General features: G+C 48.2%; 1 pseudogene; it reads left to right on the forward strand.

The window, feature by feature from the left end:
* Positions 1-13568: 13568 nt before the first annotated feature.
* Positions 13569-14424, forward strand: LOC144108578 (uncharacterized; annotated as a pseudogene).
* The last annotated feature ends 6131 nt before the right edge of the window (positions 14425-20555 follow it).

Below are 20555 nucleotides of genomic sequence, written 5' to 3' on the forward strand. Positions count from 1 at the left end.
GTACAGGCTGTTTAGAACTAAATTCGTTTTTTTTTTAACTTTAGCCGGCAACTAAGAACGCTCTGTAGCCTCGTAATGATTACAATGTAGAAAAAAAAGGAAAGAAGGCCGTGAAGATTCACAAGACGCGAAACAAACATTTGCTTAATAAGGCACAGTTCAGAAGAAATGATCCTTGATGCTCTTTTAAGAACGGAGTGACCCGAAAGGAAACTGTCTAAGTAGTGCAACAACAGAAGCGCCTCATTAATCATTCGCAGCACCGCAACAGAATCTAGAACTCCTTGTAATGCCAACATGGGAGCACTTCTGCCGCGACCACCATAGCGTCTTCTCCAAAGGCCTTCGTAACTTGGTGGTGTGACCAACGACAGTGTCCCAATAAAATGAATAACCGGAATCAGGTAAAAATTTAATGGCCCGGTTAACATTCTAATTGGACATCGGAGAAAAGAGCTGTTTTGAGCGAAGACGCGTGACAAAGACGACGAATTTCAAAAACGGGGAATAGAATTGTTGCTTTCTCTAACGGGTTTAGAAACTTGCTGTGTGATTCCATTTCGAAATATGCAGCGTGCCAGCAGCAGCTTCTACACACTGTCGGCTAATACGCAGCAAAACGCGACATCGGCATCGGTAGCCCAAAAGCTCGTTTTACTCAAGTACGATATCGGTGCACGCAAGCAGTGACATCGCGCAGGAGCTTTTACAAAGGCCGAAGAGGCCACTGCTTTTGCTTGCACCAGTCATTAATTAGCGCTGACCGCTGTTTGAGCAAATCATACTGGGGGATTTCGAGGACGAAATAATGATTTAACGTACCAAATGGTAGTGGCTGACTACGCTTCCCCTGCTTTGTATTCTGAAGGGCAGCTGCGATGAAGAAGTTGTCACTGGTCTGAGATTTCTCGAAGAAAAACAAAGGAATCAACTCGCCGCTCTTCTACTGCTTCTGCCCTCATCACATCAACAATCAGCAACAAACCCTCTCTCAGCTGACCCATCTCCCAGGATAAATATCCCGTTTCATGCCTACTGAGTGGGATGTTTTCGCCACTTCTTTTATGATACGACAAGCAGAATACCTCTTACGTTTTCGTTTTCATTGCTTAAAGGATAGGCTAGCAGCTCTGTTTTAGATGGCGACTTACTTGGGCAGGCTCTTAAGAATGAAGGACACGTTTTTTTTTTTATCAATAGAGCCTATATGCATCCATGACCCCCGTCAGCTGACCTGATTTGAGCTTGCGTGAAATTTTTCTATCAGAAATCATACGTTGATTTCTTGCCGGTAGAACTGAAAACAAGATGTATTGACTCCAATCAAAGCACGATAATAATTGGAAGTATATCTTGTAGTCATTCACGCGCCACTTTCGCCGATTGTGCCACCTCCGACGACCGTACACGGCCTGGCTTACGGTAGCCACTCATTCAAGAAGCGCAGTGCTTTTGTCTAACAGGGCAATATACGTATACATTAATCTGGCATACTTATGTTCCACGAGTGAGTATAGAATTGGCTGTTCAGATGGGCAATACATCCTGCACAATTGAGCACAATTGCGCCGAAACAAAAGTTAAGTGCTGAGACGACACGTGTCCATCGAAAACTTTCTTCTAAGAGAATGTTTTATTTGATTAAGCTCCTATTTAACATATTCATATTGTCGCTAATATAGAAACAACGAAAAACGACCGACTTTGTTCTCCTGCTTTTTATCTTCCTCAGGCGGTCAACTTTAACAGCTTAGTCCGCGAACAAGGACTAACTTGGCTGCATGGGCCAGCATACGACGACACTTGTGCTATAGCTGAGTTATACGAGCTCTGTGTTTCGCTTTTAAACTAGCAGCTCCATCATGCGGGAGGCCAGCACTTGAGTATCTCTGAGCCGCTTGCAGCATTAAAACGCTCATACTATCCCTTTAACCACACCTCATCAAGAAAAAGTGCGGTGGCTCAAGTTTAAAGCATTCGTCTTATGAAGTTCACTTTTGCTTTATCAACATGCAGTTTCCTGTGCTCTTCCAGGAGGCTTATAAAACCTCTTTTAAGCAGCGCAAAACACGCGGACGCAGAAGCGACACACAAGACACACACAGCTCTGCGTCCGCGTCTTTTGCGCTGTTTAAAAGAAGTATGACCCACCAACTAGCCCTCACGTCTACCCTTATAAAACCTGCATGCTCGGCATCCTCTGAGGAATAACAAGGTTACCAGCGCACACGCCGGTAGACAGTTGAGTGGTTGCTTGAGCTAATAGCATTTCCTGGAAGCCTCTCTTCCCGTTCATCTCTTTTTAATAACACTAGACGTGCTACAGCACTTCCTTTACCTTTTACAGGGGACCTTCTTTGCTGAGAAAGTATTTGCAGTAAACTTAGCTAGACATCCCTTACCACACTAAGCTTATCTTGTCCGTTACGAATCTCAATTTTTCTTCCGTGCCTCACATTTTACAGGCAGCCCCCATCTTCTTCAGGTACTTAAAAGCATCGTCTATGCAAATAGCCACGTCATACGTAATCTCAAGTGTGGACTGATTACGCAATACTTACGTTCAGTTATTTTAGGATGTAGGCTGCATGCTCTCTGCATAGTTTGAATGCCGCTGTGGAGGCATATTGCGGCAATATTAGAACAGCGGATGGCGCGCAAAGATTTGGGAGGAAAATGAATGCCCTGGCAACGATACTGCTACAAGAAACAACAACTTCTTACAAACTAAACGCCTGGCACTTAGACATGTAGCACGCTGTTTAAAGACTAGACAGCCTGTCTCCTCATAAGCGGGAAGCCGCGTGAGTGATCTTCCATGCCAAAAAAAATAAATAGCTCTAAGTGGAATGGCTTGCGTTCGGCGACACTGACATAGGTAGAGGCAAAAGGGAAGACGGCACCGTTCCACAGATAGTGTGTTTGAGATGCGTGAATTGTATACGGGAGAACATCAGTACGTAGTTCGATATAATTGTCTTGTAAGAGAAAAGGAAAGTCAAGATAGATATAACGGTTTCCTTTAGGGCTCATCGGTGCTTTCAAGGGCCGTAAATAAAGGCCGGGATGAAAGGCGCGGAGAAAAGAATTGAACACTAGTGCGGAGATTAGAAAACTGTCTTTCTTGCGCTTTTAGACAACGTCGGGTTATGTTTTATCACCGGCCTGTTCTGCAACCAGAAAAAAGAAAAAAATTTATCACCAAAAAAATAGCAAGAGAACAGAGATAGAAGACAACAGGTCCTGTTTTCTTTATCCCAGGAAGTGGAAATGCCCGTCAACGTCCTCTGCTAACACAAGGCATCGGTGCCCGCATCTGCTCCTATGGAAGTCACACTCCTAACAAGGTGCGCTGCTGGCGTCGAGGTCCAGGTTTCTTCGTTTTTGTCAAATAAAATCTCCGGTATCTCTCGGTTAGGTCTTCTACGGGCTCTGTGCAGCGCACGGCTGCTCACTAGCTTCTGATTCGATCTGTCCGCCATGCCAGTAGTGCCCATGTGCCCTGTGAAAACTGCTGCTTCATGTTGTACCGAGGATTCTTTAAACATTCTAGTGTCGTGCCTTTTTTCAGTAGACAAGAGGTATACACGCACTTTTTTCTTTCGCCGTGTTCCAAGCTGCTCACGACGTAGCGTTTCGCGACGGTTTGAATTCACGCCTGAGTGCCTCAGCATCTTCCAGAGCGCCCACAGCAATCTAGTTGCTGAATTTCATTTTAGTTTTATATTAACTTCACGGAATACATTTCACCTTGCGCAATATTTTCTAGCCGTTCTAGCCCAGAATTAAAAGGAACAATGCCTCATTTATAACATGCAACTCTGCCCTTCATACAGGGGGTGTGAGCAATAACGATGCGTATTTCCTGCCCTGCCGGGGTGGCTCAGTGGTTAGGGCGCTCGGCTACTAATCCGGAGTTCCCGGGTTCGAACCCGACCACGGCGGCTGCGTTTTATGGAGGCAAAACACTAAGGCGCTCGTGTGCTGTGCGATGTCAGTGCACGTTAAAGATTCCCAGGTGGTCGAAATTATTCCGGAGACCTCCACTACAGCACCTATCTCTTCCTTTCTTCTTTCACTCGCTTCTTTCTCCCTTCCCTTACGGCGCGGTTCAAGCGTCCAACGATATATGAGACAGATACTGCGCCATTTCCCTTGCCCCCAAAACCAATTATTATTTCTTGAAAATAATTTGCCTGAGCTGCGCGAACACGCAGTGAGCAAATGTTTCCAGAATGCGCCAGCTGTCTCGGAAACGCCGTTTATTCAAAAAGGTGACCTTGTGCTTGGCGCATGATGGCCTTAGCTGCCTATGTGCCATAAAACCCAACACAACACTCAAAAAGGTTGCTAACGGCTTTTTCTGGACTCACTCGATGTAGTAAGACAAATTTGGCATAGTGCCATTACTACACGTAACAAATTATAAAAAAATACCAGTGATATATATATTGTCACCGGCGAAAAATACAGAGAACCAAACTGTTCACTCGGGCGAGGTTTGCCAACACCGCCGCGCTCGTTCTGGACAAAGAAGACGTTCGGCCACGCGCTCGGGAACACAGTTCGACCACCAGGTGGCGCCGGCAGAAAGTCAGCAGCGTGGCATTGCCCCTCCCATCTAAGAGGCATCGACTCGATGCCGCACGCGAGGGGAAGAAAAAAAAATAAGGCGAAAGGTAATGGCGGGGTTCGGTCCGGGGCTAACGGGAATAAAACGGCTTCATTCGCGCCACGTGGACGACCTCTGACGTCGGGTGTCGAGAGGACCGGGCAGTTCCTTGAGGGAGCACCTCGTAGGTCACCGCGCTGAGGCGGCGTAACACCTGGTACGGACCAAAGTAACGGCGAAGAAGCTTCTCGGAGCGCCCTCGCAAACGGATTGGGCTCCACACCCAGACTTGGTCACCGGGTGTGTAAATCACCTCCCTGCGGCGGAGGTTGTAACGCTCGGCGTCGCGTTGTTGTTGGCACCGGATTCGCTGTCGAGCAACTTGGCGAGCAACTTCGGCGTCACGGACAAATTGGTCGGCATCCACGACAGAAGAGGGAGTAGGATCCGGAAGAAGCATGGCGTCCAGCATGGTCAAGGCTTCGCGACCGTGCACCAAATGGAAAGGAGTGAAGCGCGTCGTTTCGTGAAGCGCAGTGTTGTACGCGAACGTTATGTAAGGAAGTATCCGGTCCCAGTTCGCGTGGTCATCGTCGACATACATAGAGAGCATATCGGCAATTGTCTTGTTAAGCCGCTCAGTCAGTCCGTTGGTTTGCGGATGGTAAGCCGTTGTCTTTCGATGACTGGTGCCACTGAGTCGAAGTACCTCGTTCGTAAGTGCCGACGTAAACGGGGTTCCCCTGTCAGTTAATACGACCGTTGGAGCTCCGTGACGAAGCACAATGTTATGAATGAAAAAACTTGCGACTTCGGCGGCGGTACCACGGGGAAGAGCCTTGGTCTCACAGTAGCGGCTGAGATAGTCAGTGGCAACCGCAATGTACCGGTTACCCATGGAAGACTCCGGAAACGGACCGAGTAAGTCCATGCCGACCTGTTGAAATGGGAGGCGCGGGGGATCGATAGGCTGCAGGAGCCCGGCTGGTTTAGTCGGTGGCGTCTTCCGGCGCTGACATTCCCGGCAGGTTCGGACGTAACGGCGGACAACCGCAGCAAGCTTGGGCCAGTAGTACTTGGTGCGTATGCGCGCCAACGTGCGGGAAAACCCGAGATGGCCCGAAGAAAGGTCGTCGTGGCACGCGCGCAGAACTTCGTCGCGAAGCGCAGCTGGCACTGCAAGCAGATAGACAGTGTCCGTTGGGCCGTAGTTCTTTTTGTAGAGTACCCCATCGCGCAAGCAAAACGATGACAGTCCGCGCTTGAAGAGCCGAGGTGGAGATGGGGCGATTCCTTCAAGGTATTCTATGAGGGGCAGCAGGTCAGAATCGGCCCTTTGTTGTTGGGCAAGGGTGGACGTGGTGAGAGCACCAAGAAAAGCGGAATCGTCGTCGGACTCGTCAGTGGGGCACAGGATTGGGGCGCGGGATAGACAGTCAGCATCGCTGTGTTTCTGGCCAGACTTGTGCACGATGGTGACATCAAATTCTTGTAACCGAAGACTCCATCGAGCAAGCCGCCCCGAGGGATCCTTCAGGTTCGCCAACCAACAGAGTGAATGGTGGTCGCTCACGACCCGAAACGGGCGGCCATACAAGTACGGACGAAATTTCGTAACGGCCCACAGCACAGCTAGACATTCCTTTTCCGTTGTGGAATAATTGACTTCTGAACGGGACAAAGTGCGACTGGCGTAAGCAATCACGCGTTCTAGACCATCCTGCCGCTGAACAAGGACCGCGCCGAGGCCAACGTTACTAGCATCAGTGTGCAGTTCAGTGTCGGCCTCTTCGTCGAAGTGGCCAAGCACAGGCGTACACTGCAGACGGGACTTGAGTTCTGTGAAGGCGCTGTCCTGGTCTTGGCCCCAGATGAAGGATTCAGAATCCTTCGTCAGGCGGGTCAAAGGCTCTGCAAGCCGGGAGAAATTGGGAACAAACCGGCGATAGTACGCGCAGAGGCCCAAGAAACGACGCAGGCTCCGTTTGTCTGTTGGCTTAGGGAAGGCAGCTACGGCGGCCGTCTTTTCGGGATCTGGACTAACACCTCGTGCGCTGACAATGTGACCAAGAAACTTCAGCTCTTGAAATGCGAAGTGACATTTCTCTGGCTTGAGAGAGAGACCAGCGGAACGTATGGCCTCGAAAACAGCCCGCAAGCGTTTCAGGTGCTCATCAAACGTGTCAGAGAAGATCACGACATCGTCAAGATATACGAGGCATGTCTGCCACTTCAGACCGGACAGCACGGTGTCCATCATTCGTTGGAACGTGGCAGGGGCCGAGCACAAGCCAAAAGGGAGTACCTTAAACTCGTATAAACCGTCTGGCGTAATAAAGGCGGTCTTCTCTCGGTCGCGTTCGTCGACCTCTATTTGCCAATACCCACTGCGGAGGTCGATGGATGAAAAGAAGGTGGCATGGCGCAGGCGGTCTAGGGAATCATCAATGCGGGGCAGAGGGTACACATCTTTTTTCGTGACGGTATTCAGGCGCCTGTAATCGACGCAGAACCTGAGGGTGCCATCTTTCTTCGTGACGAGAACAACAGGCGATGCCCAGGGGCTCGTGGAAGGTTGGATGACGTCGTCCTGGAGCATCTGTGTAACTTGGCGGCGGATGGCATCGCGTTCTTTGGAAGACACGCGATAAGGACGCTGGCAAATTGGTCTTTGGTCGTCAGCAACGACAATTCGATGCTTGGTAAGCGGCGTCTGTCGGACCTTGGAAGTTTCCGCAAAACAGTCGCGGAAGGAATAGATTAGACTTTGCACGCAGTTTTTCTGACTGGCCGAGAGGTGCGGGTTCACGTCAGTCGGAATGGCTGTAGCCGTCGCGTCGGCGAGGTCTGACGTGGTGGATAAAGAGCACTGCCTCGTACACTCTCCAAGCTCGTCAAAATAAGCGACGACTTCTGACTTCGTCAAATGTTGCGGTTCACGAGTAAAGTTCGTGACTAAGATTTCGGTACGACCATTGGCAAGGTCTACTAGGCCTCGGGCGACACAAACTTGCCGAGCGAGTAGCAGGGACATGTTCGCTTCAGCAATGCCAAGAGCGCCGGTGCTGTCAGTACACTCGACTGTGACGAACTTGCTGGCTCGCGGAGGGATTGTTATGTGGTCGTCACATATGCGCAACATTACTGTACAGGGCTCGGTGGTTGTGTTAACGGCTCGCTGGGCGGAAAAAGATACCATGAGTTCCTGAAGGTTTATGATCGCACCATACTCGTGAAGGAAATCCATGCCCAGTATGAGGTCCTTTGAACAGTCAGCTAACACGGCAAAGGAGCCGATGAAAGTAAGACCACGGATTTGGATGCGGCAAGTGCAAACGCCGATTGGTGTCACGACATGGCCACCGGCAGTGCGGATCACGGGTCCACACCAAGGCGTCAGAACCTTACGGAGTGTCATGGCTAGCTCCCTGCTCATCACAGAAAAATCAGCGCCGGTATCGACGAGTGCGGTCAGTTCATAACTGTCGACGGTTACTAAAATTTCAGCGGAAACTAATCGTTCGCAGCACGTCGGTGGGGTCGTCGGATCGGGTCGTTGACGCTCGGGCCGTCGTGTCCAATCGTCGGGTGGAGGCTGTTGACTTCGTGCAGCGGCGGCGGCCCTACCCCCGGAGGACGCCGTCTTCAGTTTTCCCGCCGAGGGGACGTGCCTCCGAACTGACCGGAGGTTGAGGGCCGACTGGGCGTAGCAAAGCGCCTCGGGGATGGCGATCGCGACTGTCGCCGCTGTGAGGTCGGGGGCCGCACTTGAGAGTTCAGGTATTCCTCTATGTCCCGCGGTCTTTCACCATAGCGCGGTCGAGGCGCGTCCGGTGGGAATCCTCTCAGACCCATCCGCCGGTACGGGCAATTCCGCAGAACATGGCCGGGCTCCCCGCAGTGGTAGCAGAGCGGACGATCGTTGGACGTTCGCCACACGTACGCTTTGCGGAATGGAGGGCACGGGTCCTGCTGCTGCTCGATGGGACGCACGTAACGATGGGGTGGTGGTGGTTCGGCAACGGGGCGAAACGCTTGCGGCGCCGGGGCAGGTCGGCGCAGGGCATCGCTGTAGGACATTACGTGCGGCTCCGAAAGGGGTGCTGGGGGTGGCTGCACCGCTCGCCGGATTTCGTCACGGAGAACATCGCCTGTCGAAGGTACGCTTTCTGACGGAGCACTCAAGTGGAGGTGTCGCAGTTCTTCGCGGACAATGCTCCGCACAAGCGCTCGCAGCGCCTCATCCCCGGGGCCTGGCAAGGACGTGCAGTACTGAGCGGCCGCTACATTTGCCTGACGGCCGTATTGGGCACTCCGTTCCTGCAAGGAACGTTCTATGGTCGTCGCTTCCTTGGCAAAGGCGGCGACAGTTCTCGGAGGGTCGCGCATGAGGCCAGCGAACAGCTGCTCCTTTACCCCACGCATAAGGTGCCTCACCTTTGTAGCTTCGGGCATGGCTGGGTCGGCCCGATTGAAGAGGCGGGTCATGTCCTCAATAAACATGGCCACGCTCTCGTTGGACTGCTGTGACCTGGAGCGAAGGGCAAGCTCGGCATTCTCCTTTCGCTCGCTCGAACTGAACGTGGCGAGCACCTCGCGGCGAAAAGCTGCCCAGTTAGAGAAGGACGCCTCGTGGTTCTCGAACCACGTTTTCGCCGAGTCTTGCAGTGCGAAGTACACGTTCAGCAGCTTTCGCTCGTCGTCCCATTGGTTGAACGCGGCCACACGGTCAAAACCGGCCAACCAATCTTCTACATCCTCGAACCGGTCGCCGTGGAAGGATGGTGGCGACCGAGGTGCAAGAAAGACGAACGGCGGGGCACTGCCGAAGGACTGACCTGTCTGGCTGCCAGTGGCGGAAGTCATGGCCCGAGCAGGAATCGTGAGTGGCTCAAATTCGGGTTGCAGGCCTCGCAGGCGACGGCTAGCTTTGTGGACAGGTGTGGCGTCTGCTCGTCGGGGAGAAGCGTCAGGGCTATCGTCCCGGTCAGCGTACATGGGATGATACCCAGCACGGCTCCACCAAAAATGTCACCGGCGAAAAATACAGAGAACCAAACTGTTCACTCGGGCGAGGTTTGCCAACACCGCCGCGCTCGTTCTGGACAAAGAAGACGTTCGGCCACGCGCTCGGGAACACAGTTCGACCACCAGGTGGCGCCGGCAGAAAGTCAGCAGCGTGGCAATATATATATATATATATATATATATATATATATATATATATATATATATATATATATATATATATATATATATATATATATATATATATATATATATATATATATATATATATATATATACGTAAACGCGCAAACCTCCATTTATGGCCTGAACGTGACGTGCTCTGCACATGCACGTGAACACAGACAAGACCCCTTGTCAAAACGTTGGCAATCACCCTGAGCGTTTCCGGTCACCTGTTCACTTTGTGTGAGTAAAAATTCTCTGCCAGCCCCTTATCTATCATGCGCTGCATGTGTCTTTCCGCAGCTACGGACGCCTGTTATATCCAAAACCGTACAGCCGTTCGCCAGACTTGCGCAGGTGTGCAGTGTGGGCGTTGTTGTCTGACTACTGCTGGCTGCTCGGCAGAACGATATTACTGGAGGATGAGACACACCGATATTCTTTTTGATCAATCGTTCCCTTGCACGGCCGTTCCTTTTTATACGTATGGGCGTATGTCTTTGCATGCCGATGCTTAAAAACAAGCTTGATCCCGACAGCGGCGGCTGCGTTTCGATGGAGGCGAAACGCTAAGGCGGCCGTGGGCTGTACGATGTCAGTGCATGTTAAAGACCCCCAGGTGGTTGAAATTATTCCTGAGCCTTCCGCTGCTGCACCTCTTTCCTCCTTTCTTCTTTCACTCTCTCCTTTATCCCTACCCTTACTGCGCGCTTCAGTTGTCCGCCTATATGGCAGACAGATACTTTGCCATTTCCTTTCTGCCAAAACCAATTTTCAACTTTTTTGCTCCTTGATTTTACAAAACAAGTCAGAGGTCCAGTAAAAATATCCTATTAAAGATGCAACCACAGTATTAAAGATAACTTGAATTAAAAAATAAAACACTTTTCCTGCATAAAAGAATGTTTCCATAATGGTGGAGTAGTCGAGCTGACTCCTTCCCCTCGATACGTCTAAACCAAAGTAAAATTTTCCCGCATTCTCCATAATCAGCGGAACACTTCACCAATGCGTTGTTCAAAGCTGTGCTACAGCAGCTGTGTCAGTTTCATCATTACGTTTCTTTCGACGTAGACTAGGTAGTACTAAGTTTCGTGCGGCATACCGCTCACACTTTTCTGCATTGGTTTCTGTTTTAGAACAGTGATCGCTTCTCTTGAAGAAAAAGCTATTCATGAAAAGGTGAGTTTTTCAAAATTTTGCTTTTCGTAATCTCGACATATATTGCGTTTTTTTAAGTCAAAATTTATAGTGTTTTCTTTTCTCGGATGTTATTATTGTGTTTCTAGACTTCGGCAATTCTTAAGCTGTGATTGTGACATTTGAAAGAGATTCTGCTTCGCCTGAAGTGTCTGCGAAGCTGCAGTGGGCGTCGCGTTGATTTATTGCCGTAAGCTTGAGATGAATTTTAAAATTTTCTTTTAATGTTTTAAGAAAAGTGAAACTGCAGTGACTTCGCAAGGCGATGCGAATATCAAATGGTGCCAACACCTCTTAATTTAAAAAAAATTCTTTAACGCATAAGAGACCTCAATATGACCAAGCCCTGTGTGTCTTGGAAACCTTTTATCCTTGCAAGACTTAACCGAAGCAAAAGACTTCCATAAATAGCGTTCAAGATGAACTTTCCGACAGGACCACACACAGCTCTATTCCGCCTAAGTATAAAGTTCCAAAACAGCTGAAGATAAAGGAATATCAAACGATTGCCGGAAGATTGAACTTTTGATGAGCAAAATAATTATAGCGATAAATATATTTATAGCTATCTTGCAAAAAAACACATAAAAAGCAGGCCTCTAAAGCCTGTAGGGAGGAATGTATGGCTAGTCACGGCAACTTCGTTGATTGACAAACAAATGGCGATACAGATACATGGAAGAATATCGACACTGATAAAATCATCAGTGCATTCTCAATTCACCAAAGTGAGCTCATAAAAGTAGATAAATCACAGAGGAGAACCTAAGACTAACAAACATTTTGCATTATTGTTAAGATACATAGAAAGTTTCGTTTCAGGTGCACAATAAAAATATTATCAAGCAGCTTAAACTATTAACATACGCAGTAATGATGGGTCGATGTTTATTTCATTGACCGGGAACAACCTGTATTTTTTGGTTTCAACAGTCTAATCACAAAGTAGCCACATGAAAAAAAATTGTTTTTTTATATAAGCACCCTACATGAGTATGCTGGAATGGTAGTAGGAGTAAAAATTACCTTTATTATGGCTTATGAAGATACGAAAAGTCCACCAAATGGCCGATTCACGTGGGTAATGTGAACCATTCCGATACCCCAAAAGAATCGGAGCAATGTAAGTGAGAGGTTCTATTTTTAATGCTAAAAGATTTGTTGTATTTGAGTTCCACAATCACTCGCAGTTTAAGAAACTGCTCTGTTTGTAAAGATCTGCTTCCCCTCTGCAATGAAATTATACCTCGTGAACAGTATCCTCCCCCCCGGACGTGCAAGCCTTCATCGCTGTCCAATAGCGAGCACGGGAGACAAAACTGCTTATCACCAGTTTCTTTCCTTCGGAAAGTACAGCCGTCAGCACGCTTGACACGAGCGATCCGCAGCGTGGCCCGAACCTGCTTGGACTGACGCCAGCTCCGCAAAGTGTTGGTAGTTGTTGCCGAGATAATGTCTCGGTATGTTTGCTGCGGCTGAAGATAGCTGTAGCGCAGCTCGATTTGACTGGTCAGCTCGTCTTTCTCTTGTGTCTGACTGGCGGGGCAAGTGCGCTCACTTTAGTCACGTTTCACTTGTGGCTGCGGTCTCACGCGGGCTCAGAAAACGCGTCGCTCTTTGCTTATCTCGACAAAGCTGCATGGCGTGCGATAGCTCGCGCCTTTCGATGTTCTAGTGATGCAAATCTATCGATAGTGGTATCGATAATAGTATCGATATTACTATCGATAGTAATATAGATAGCGCTATCTAAAAAAATACTTCCGAATTTTCCCCGCTACAATTTCGACTGACTTGTCTCGCTTTTGCGTCTCAATTTAAAGTTGTAGTGATTTTATTTTGCCCCGCCGCGGTGGCTCAGTGGTTAGGGCGCTCGACTACTGATCCGGAGTTCCCGGGTTCGAACCCGACCGCGGCGGCTGCGTTTTTGTGGAGGAAAACCGCTAAGGCGCCCGTGTGTTGTGCGATGTCAGTGCACGTTAAAGATCCCCAGGTGGTCGAAATTATTCCGGAGCCCTCCACTACGGCACCTAATCTTCCTTTCTTCTTTCACTCCCTCCTATATCCCTTCCCTTACGGCGCGGTTCAGGTGTCCAAAGATATATGAGACAGATACTGCGCCATTTCCTTCCCCCCAAAAAAACCAATTATTATTATTATTATTTTATTTTAACTCTTGCCTTCTCTCACAACCCCGACACTTATATTTAAAATTGGTTAAGTTGTATAGAGCTCGGCGTATAGAAGAAAAATGCACTAGACTTGCACACGCAGCAGGCTGCAGTTCTTTATTTTTGATAAAGGACCGAAATATGGGAACCAGACCGAAAGGAAAAAGAAGCTTGACAAGCAACTAGCCTTAGTGTTAGCAAGATACCTGCCGCCATTTTCAATCGTCACTGACAAATGATTTCAAGATTTCTGCAACGAACAAGATCCAAGAAACGAGCTGCCAGGCGGGACGCAGCTTCCTGGTGTTATTTGGCCGAACTTATAGGAGAACGCGAAGGAGAAATTGCGCGTTACGCTGACGTCAAGAAGCCATTGTGCCGTAGCAGCAGACATGTGGACATAATGCACGGCTGACAGCTACATGGCAGTCACGTGCCATCTTCTGCAAGGTACCACTATGTGGTCTGCAGTGCTCTCCACTGCAGTTTTCCAGGGAGCGCACACTGCACAAAACGTCGCTGACGCCATTGCTGATGAGGTTGAAGGTTGGTGTCTCCGCAACGCAATCATTGCTCTTGTCAATACAACGATAAAAGGATGATTGATTCTTGCAGCTCGTCTGTTACGTATCAAGCCCTTACCATGCTTGTTTGCTCATACGCTGAGCCTCACTGTCCAGGATTTGCTAAAAAAGCAGTGAAGAATTACCAGCCGTGCTACAAAAGTGCAAGGACATAGTGTGCTACGTAAGGTCCCGCTACACTTCTACTGCCAACCTCCGAGAAGAGCATGAGCGTTCTGGTAAGGTTCCGCCGCTAACGCTTAAACAGGAGACACCAACACTGTGGAACAGTGTCTTTGACACGCTTAAAAGGATCATGGAGGTCGGAGAAGCTCTTACTTTAACGTTTTCGAAGTTACCCCTGCCACCAAGCTCCTATGTAGCAGAAGATATAACGCTTAATGAGGATGTCGTGGACATACCGCAACCGTTTGAGTAGGTCACGAAAGTGCTCTCTGGAGATGAGTGCACTATAATTTCTTCGATCATTCCTGTGGTCTGCGTTATTGAACGAGAGCTGGAAGAGCGCAGAGGGCCTGCGCTGAAAACAGAAGTTGGTAAATAAGTGTTTCGCCAATGCATCTCCTCCTTGCATTAAAGAGTGGACACATGTGAAGAAAGACAATTAACATCTCTTGCAACACTGGTGGACCCACGACTAAAGGAGAGATTGTTTTTCACTTAAAGCAAACGCAGTCTGCGACAGTGCTTGTTTTGTCAGTGAACTAAGCCGCCCATTGTCAGAAATCCCAGCTAGTAGATGAGTTTAATTTTATTTATTTTACCCTCGTGGCAAAGTATTAAAGAGGGGAGTGGGTAATACATAATAACACTGAAAATAAAAACAACAGCAGAAAACAATAAATTATCACAACATAGATAAGTTAGAATAAGTGATCAACACAATATATCATTCAATAGAAGCGGTAACAGCAGAGCTAAACAATACAGGGTTAGGAATTGTGCAACTGAAGAAGGAAGGTAGTTAAAGTCATATGACGTGCGAGGAATAAAAAAATCCGAGAATGTTTTAGTTTTGCATGTAGAAATGCCTACCTTATGTATGTGATCTGTGCGGCGTGAAATATATGAAGGGGGAAGAAGTATCTCGTAACGAATAGACTCATGATGAAATATTTTGTGAAAAAGGCACAGGCGTGCAATTTTGCGTCGTGATGCAAGTGAAGTTAGGCCCAGGGTAGTTTTCATAGCGGTTACGCTTGATGTACGCCGAAAGTAAGAGGGAATAAACAGCGCTGATTTGTGTTGTACCATCTCCAGTAGGTCGCTCAAACTCTTAACACCAGGGTCCCAGATTGATGAAGCATATTCTAGTTGTTAACGTACGAGTGTAATATAGAGTAGAAGTTTGATGTCAGTTGCGGCTGCGTGAGAGTTGCGTCTCAGATATCCGAGCATGCGATTAGCTTTGTTGATGATGTGCTCAGTGTGCGCATGCCAGCTAAGTTCAGACGTAATATGAATTCCGAGGTACTTTTATCTTGTAACTGGATCAACTAACACATCATTAAGAGTATATACGGGCAATTCACTATTAACAAGAGAAATCATCTCAACAGCAGGTGGTTTCAACCGAAGTCTTGGCAGGAAGCCGAATTTTTCGGTTCCTTGAGAGACAGCAACACGAGCCCTAAACCGCCACCTCTAATACAGAGTTAATGGTTTGCCAGTACATAGAGTTTCAGCAGCCACAGAAAAGGAAGAGCAACCCACTTGAATTCCCGAAGTCTTGGCAATGGTCAACAGCACCGCTCTTTGAAGTGGCTATGAAGTTTTTGTGCGCTCCAGCAATGTCGGTACCAGCAGAGCGCGTATTCTGATCTGCTGGACAGATCATTTCAGATATAAGCAGGCTGAAGGGCAAGAAAAAAATTAATATGGATTAGCACAACTAATCCATGCAGCATATACAAAGCGAAAAGGGAGATTGAGGTCTCCACTGACCCACGGAGCCAGTTTTCCGCCTTTCATTTCGTGAAAATCAACGGAGTTTGCAAAGTTTACAACGGCAATGAACTTTATGAACGCCGTCGGCTCACTTGTTTTGTTTGGTTTTTGATCATTTTGCCGCCGTTTAGCAAGGCGTGCTCCTCATGATTCTGGCGTTTCAGTCTAGCCTTGCACTTTTCATATCTTCGCTGCTTTTGAGCCAACTCCCACGCTACCACTTCTGGGTCTTCTTCTCCTCCTTCAATGGCAAAGGTCAGACGACGGCGTCAGCGCGCGGTGGCTACGACGGCTGCGGCAGCAGCAACCACCGGCGCTCCGCGTGACGTCACTCGGTTTCGAGCATGCGCAGCTGTGGAAAATCTCAACTATCGATCGTAAATTTTCCGATAGTTTTGCATCACTAGTTTGGACTCAAAGGTGCCGCTTGAAAGAATTGAAGATTTTTAAAAGCAGAACAAACGCGGGTTTGTGGCGGTTGCAAAGGTTGAACAAAAAATTTTAAAATCCGGTGCCATCGTAGTGCAGGTTCTTCATTTCTTATATTTTCGGACAGCGCGCACCGGAGAGTCCTCGCAGGTTGGCGTCTGGCTTCTTGCTTGATGCACGCTGCACTGGAGTTCCATTGGCGGGGCGTAAGATATCCTCGTGTCCTGAGCAAGAAAGACACATTGATGCGATTAAAACTAAGATTTTAATGCCGAGTTACTAGCGAACAGTGCTAAGTGACATTCTGTCAGTTAAGAAACTGGGTTTTAGGAAACTAGATGAAATGTATTGAAATGTAGCAGCTTATAAGTGCACATAAGGTACCTAGGCGCCCTGATTGCATCTCGATGCCTTAAATATTGGGTTCCTGATCTTATTCACAGCAGAATTCTTGAGACTTGACCATAAGCTTAAAGGTAACAACACCAATAAACTTTTGCAATGCGCGTTTTCTATATAATTTTTTGCGCTAGTTTTTAGAAAGACAAGCTGTAGTTCCCTATTGAAAAATGTCTATAGGTTTGAATAGTTTGGCAAATAAGATTATGGCATATATTTGTTTAAAATTATAGGATTAAGTTCCCAAATGGACTCAGCCTTTCAGAGACGCCTTAGTGAAGGGCTCCGGATAATTTTGATTATTCGTGGTTAATTAACGTGCACTGACATCACACAGTGTATGAAAATCGCGGGTTCGAACTCGCCCGCTGCGGTGGCATTTCGACGGAGGAAAAATATAAGCGATCCGTGTACTGTGCGGTGTGAGCTCTTGTTAAGGACAGCAGGTGGTTGAAATTATCCGGACCGCTCTACTACGGCATCTCTCATAGCCTGAGCCACATTCGGACATCCATCCTATAAAGCTAAACCAAATGTGCCATAATCATGTTTGCTGACCCATTCAAGCCTATATAAATTTTTTGGTAGGGTTAACATTTTAATGGCGGTGTTTTCTGATGAAGAAACAATCGTCTAAGACGCTGAAGACTTCTTACGTGTGGTAATGCGAAAGCATGTCATGTGGACACAGACGTTTGGTTGCGGTTTGCGAATTTAGTTTATTTCAGGCAATCCATCTAATTTTAAGCACAAAGCACACGCACAGACATGCATGTATGACACCACTCGGAACGGTGTACGACGAGCGGTTGCATGACAATTTTGGTATGATTATCACCACATCAATGGCGCCACATGAAGATCGGCCAGTGGCGTGCATATATAGACCAACGTCATGTACAGAATTGTCTGAAGTGGCGGTGCTTGGCTTGCCGCAAGCGTCCTACGACAGCTTGATGACTCCACTTTTTCTCTGGCCATCGCTGAGATATCCTGTGCAATCTCGAGGACATACACGCACCGTAGGCATTTATCTTAGCTAACGGGACTAGTAGTTCCCTGGAATGAAAAAAAATTGGCGGTGGTTTAGCTCCGCTTAAACCTGAAGTGACGCGATAGCTATAGCTGGCCGAGTGGAACTTGGTCACGTGACCAACCACCTGACGAACCAGGTGATCAACCACGGCGCCGCGCCGCCGGCAGCTGCTCCGCACCACTTGAAAAACCACGTGATAACGTGGCGTTGCAGCCACGGGGTGGTGGCGCCGCGACGCTGAAGGCTCGACCTGCTACCGTAATATAGCTATCGCTAAAAACTGCGCGCTATACGCTGCCTTCTACGTTTAAAGTTACAAATAGACTAACCTAACAAGCGGAGCGGCTGCAGTCGATCTGTGGTTAGTGCTCGTCGGCTGACCCGAAAGATGCTGCTTCGATCCAGGCCGCAGCGGTCCCGTCTCGATTGAGGTTATATGCTAGACGCCCGTGTTCTGTGCGATGTCAGTGCGCGTTAAAGAACTACAGTGTTAAAATTATCCGCAGCCCGCCACTACGGCATTATCCCATAGCCTGAGTCACTTTGGGACATTAAATATCCGAAAACCAAACCAAGTCTTCATAAAGAGACATTTTTTACCCGACAAGATGCCACTAGAACGTTTCGCTTATATCTAGGCGTGAAAACCTTTGTTTGAAACATATCCACGCGTTTTTCTTGCTCAGGACACGCACAGCTCTATGCCCCTGCATTGGATCTCCAGTGTAGCGTTTACTACGTAAGAAGCCAGACACTAACCTTCGAGAACTCTCCGATTCGGGCTGAGAATATAAGGACTGAAGAACCTGCACAACGGTTCCATCGGATTTGCAGATTTATTGACCAACCTTTGCAACCACCACAAACCCGCGTTTGCTCTGCTTTTCCGAACTGTCATTTCTTTCAAGCGGCAGCTGTGAGTCCAACCTCGAAAGGCGCGCTAGCTGTCACACACCATGCAGCTTTGTCAAGATAAGCAAACAGCGGCGTGTTTTCTGCCCGCGTGATACCGCAGCCACGAGTGAAAAGTGACGAAAGTGAGCGAACTTGCTCCTCCAGCCAGACACAAGCGACAGACAAGCTGACCAGTCAAATCGAGCTTCGCTACAGCTATCTTCAGCCGCCGCAAACATACCGAGACATTATCTCGGCAACAGCTCCCAACACATCGCGGCGCTGACGTCAGTCCAAGTGTGCTGACGATGGTACCACCCGTACGTGCACAATCGCGGCGGTGACGTTAATCTAGGCGACGATTGCTATGGGGAACCTGCGCTGCCAAGGTGGCACTAGAATGGTTCCATTCGATGACCCAAAACTGCTTTTGTCAGCCGCTTGGGCCGCTGCAAACACGAGAACACGTTCGGCGCGATTAGATACCCGCGTTGGCTGACAGCATTCATTACCTAGCTTCTCTCGGCGTAGCCCAGATAGCTGGCGCACGGCACGTACTAAGAGTACTACCCAAAACTGCTTGTTCTTCTCGCTAGGCAGTGTGTTATGGCGCTGCAATCGGCACCGCAAACTTCAGCGCAAGTTCGCCATAGTATCCAAGGGACCGAATTACGGAGCGATCTCAATCTCTAAAGAGTCCCAATAGGCTCACAAACTCCCCTCCTATTGGTCTATACGTCTGTCGGTCAGGGCTGACCAATATGAGCGGGGATTAGTGACCATATTGCGACTGTGATCTTTGCGTAATTCGGCACCAGTGCAGTACTGCGGCACGAAGGTTGCATGGACGCGATCATGTCGGCGTTATGGTGCTAGACGGAACACAGCTGCGTACGACTTCAGCCGCAGCCATCATCCTCGCTTCGGCGCAGATGGTTGCGGCGCGCGTCTGTTCTATCTCCTCTCCACCCATGATTCTTTCCACTCTCTTTCATCGCCACGAGGCATTGATGTTTGCTCCTCTGGTACTAGCCGACGAACCCCGTGCACTCCCCTTACCTTATTTTGTATAGAGCCACCTAAATACACACACTGAGCGAGCTGCAGATTTGTTTGTGAACATTCTAGCGACGTCATGTTTGGCTCACTAGCGAAGGTGAACTTGTAGGAACCAAACAAACGTGGGCAAGTGTGGTACATGGCCTGAGTGGCTGTGTCATTGTTGCTTATTTCTAGTGAAACTCTCATTAGCGAAACATATTACTGTTCTTGTAGCTATGGTTTTCATGTGGTGTAGAGCTCAGGGCGTCTGAAGTGATCTGTTACGGCGGCACTAGGGAGGTCTGCTGTAGGGGAGAACTTATGTGGGATTGCGCTTGTTCAAAAATTTCACAATAAGCTCGCGCTTGTTAGTGATGGAAGAAACATGGTGTGAATCAAACAGTCTCTTTGCATGGGGGCGTGCAGGAATAAGGGAGAACCAACGATGAAATCGCGACTTCCACTTTGAAGACGGGAGGCGAGGTCTCGTGGCAACGCACGCAAGAGGCCACGGCATTATATTTCTGAATCACTAGGCTTCAGCTTAGAGCGAGGAACTTGTTTTTTTTTCTAGCAACCCGTGAACAGCAAAAACCCTATAAAAAATCTGTAGGTGCTCAATACCTCTACAATAGGGAACAGTTTGCTGCATCTGTTCAAGTTTTTTTTTTTGTTCTCAGCCTTTTATATTCGCCATTTCAGGACGATAAGAGATTGCAGGTCATTATGATAGGAGAATAAACTAGAAACAAATAATCAATAAGGTCATTATAGATGCGAAAAGAAATCAGCGGACTACTTAGGTGAGTGTAGCAGCTACCACTGCTTTTTGAAGATAGCTACCAGTCATTGCGCTTACAGAACCCCGGCAGAGGGCTCACGTCTAAGTTTTAACTGATAGACTTAAAACGGTATTTACCTTATTGAAGGATTGAGAAACACAAAGCCCTCCCAAAACTCTCCCATTTAGACCATGCTTGGTCACCGCTGCTAGCAGCGAAAAACAAATCAATATCATCGGTCAATTTATTCTCATACCCAACAATTCT

This window comes from Amblyomma americanum, chromosome 10 (assembly GCF_052857255.1).
Source record: "Amblyomma americanum isolate KBUSLIRL-KWMA chromosome 10, ASM5285725v1, whole genome shotgun sequence".
In the NCBI taxonomy this organism is placed as follows: Eukaryota; Metazoa; Arthropoda; class Arachnida; order Ixodida; family Ixodidae; genus Amblyomma; species Amblyomma americanum.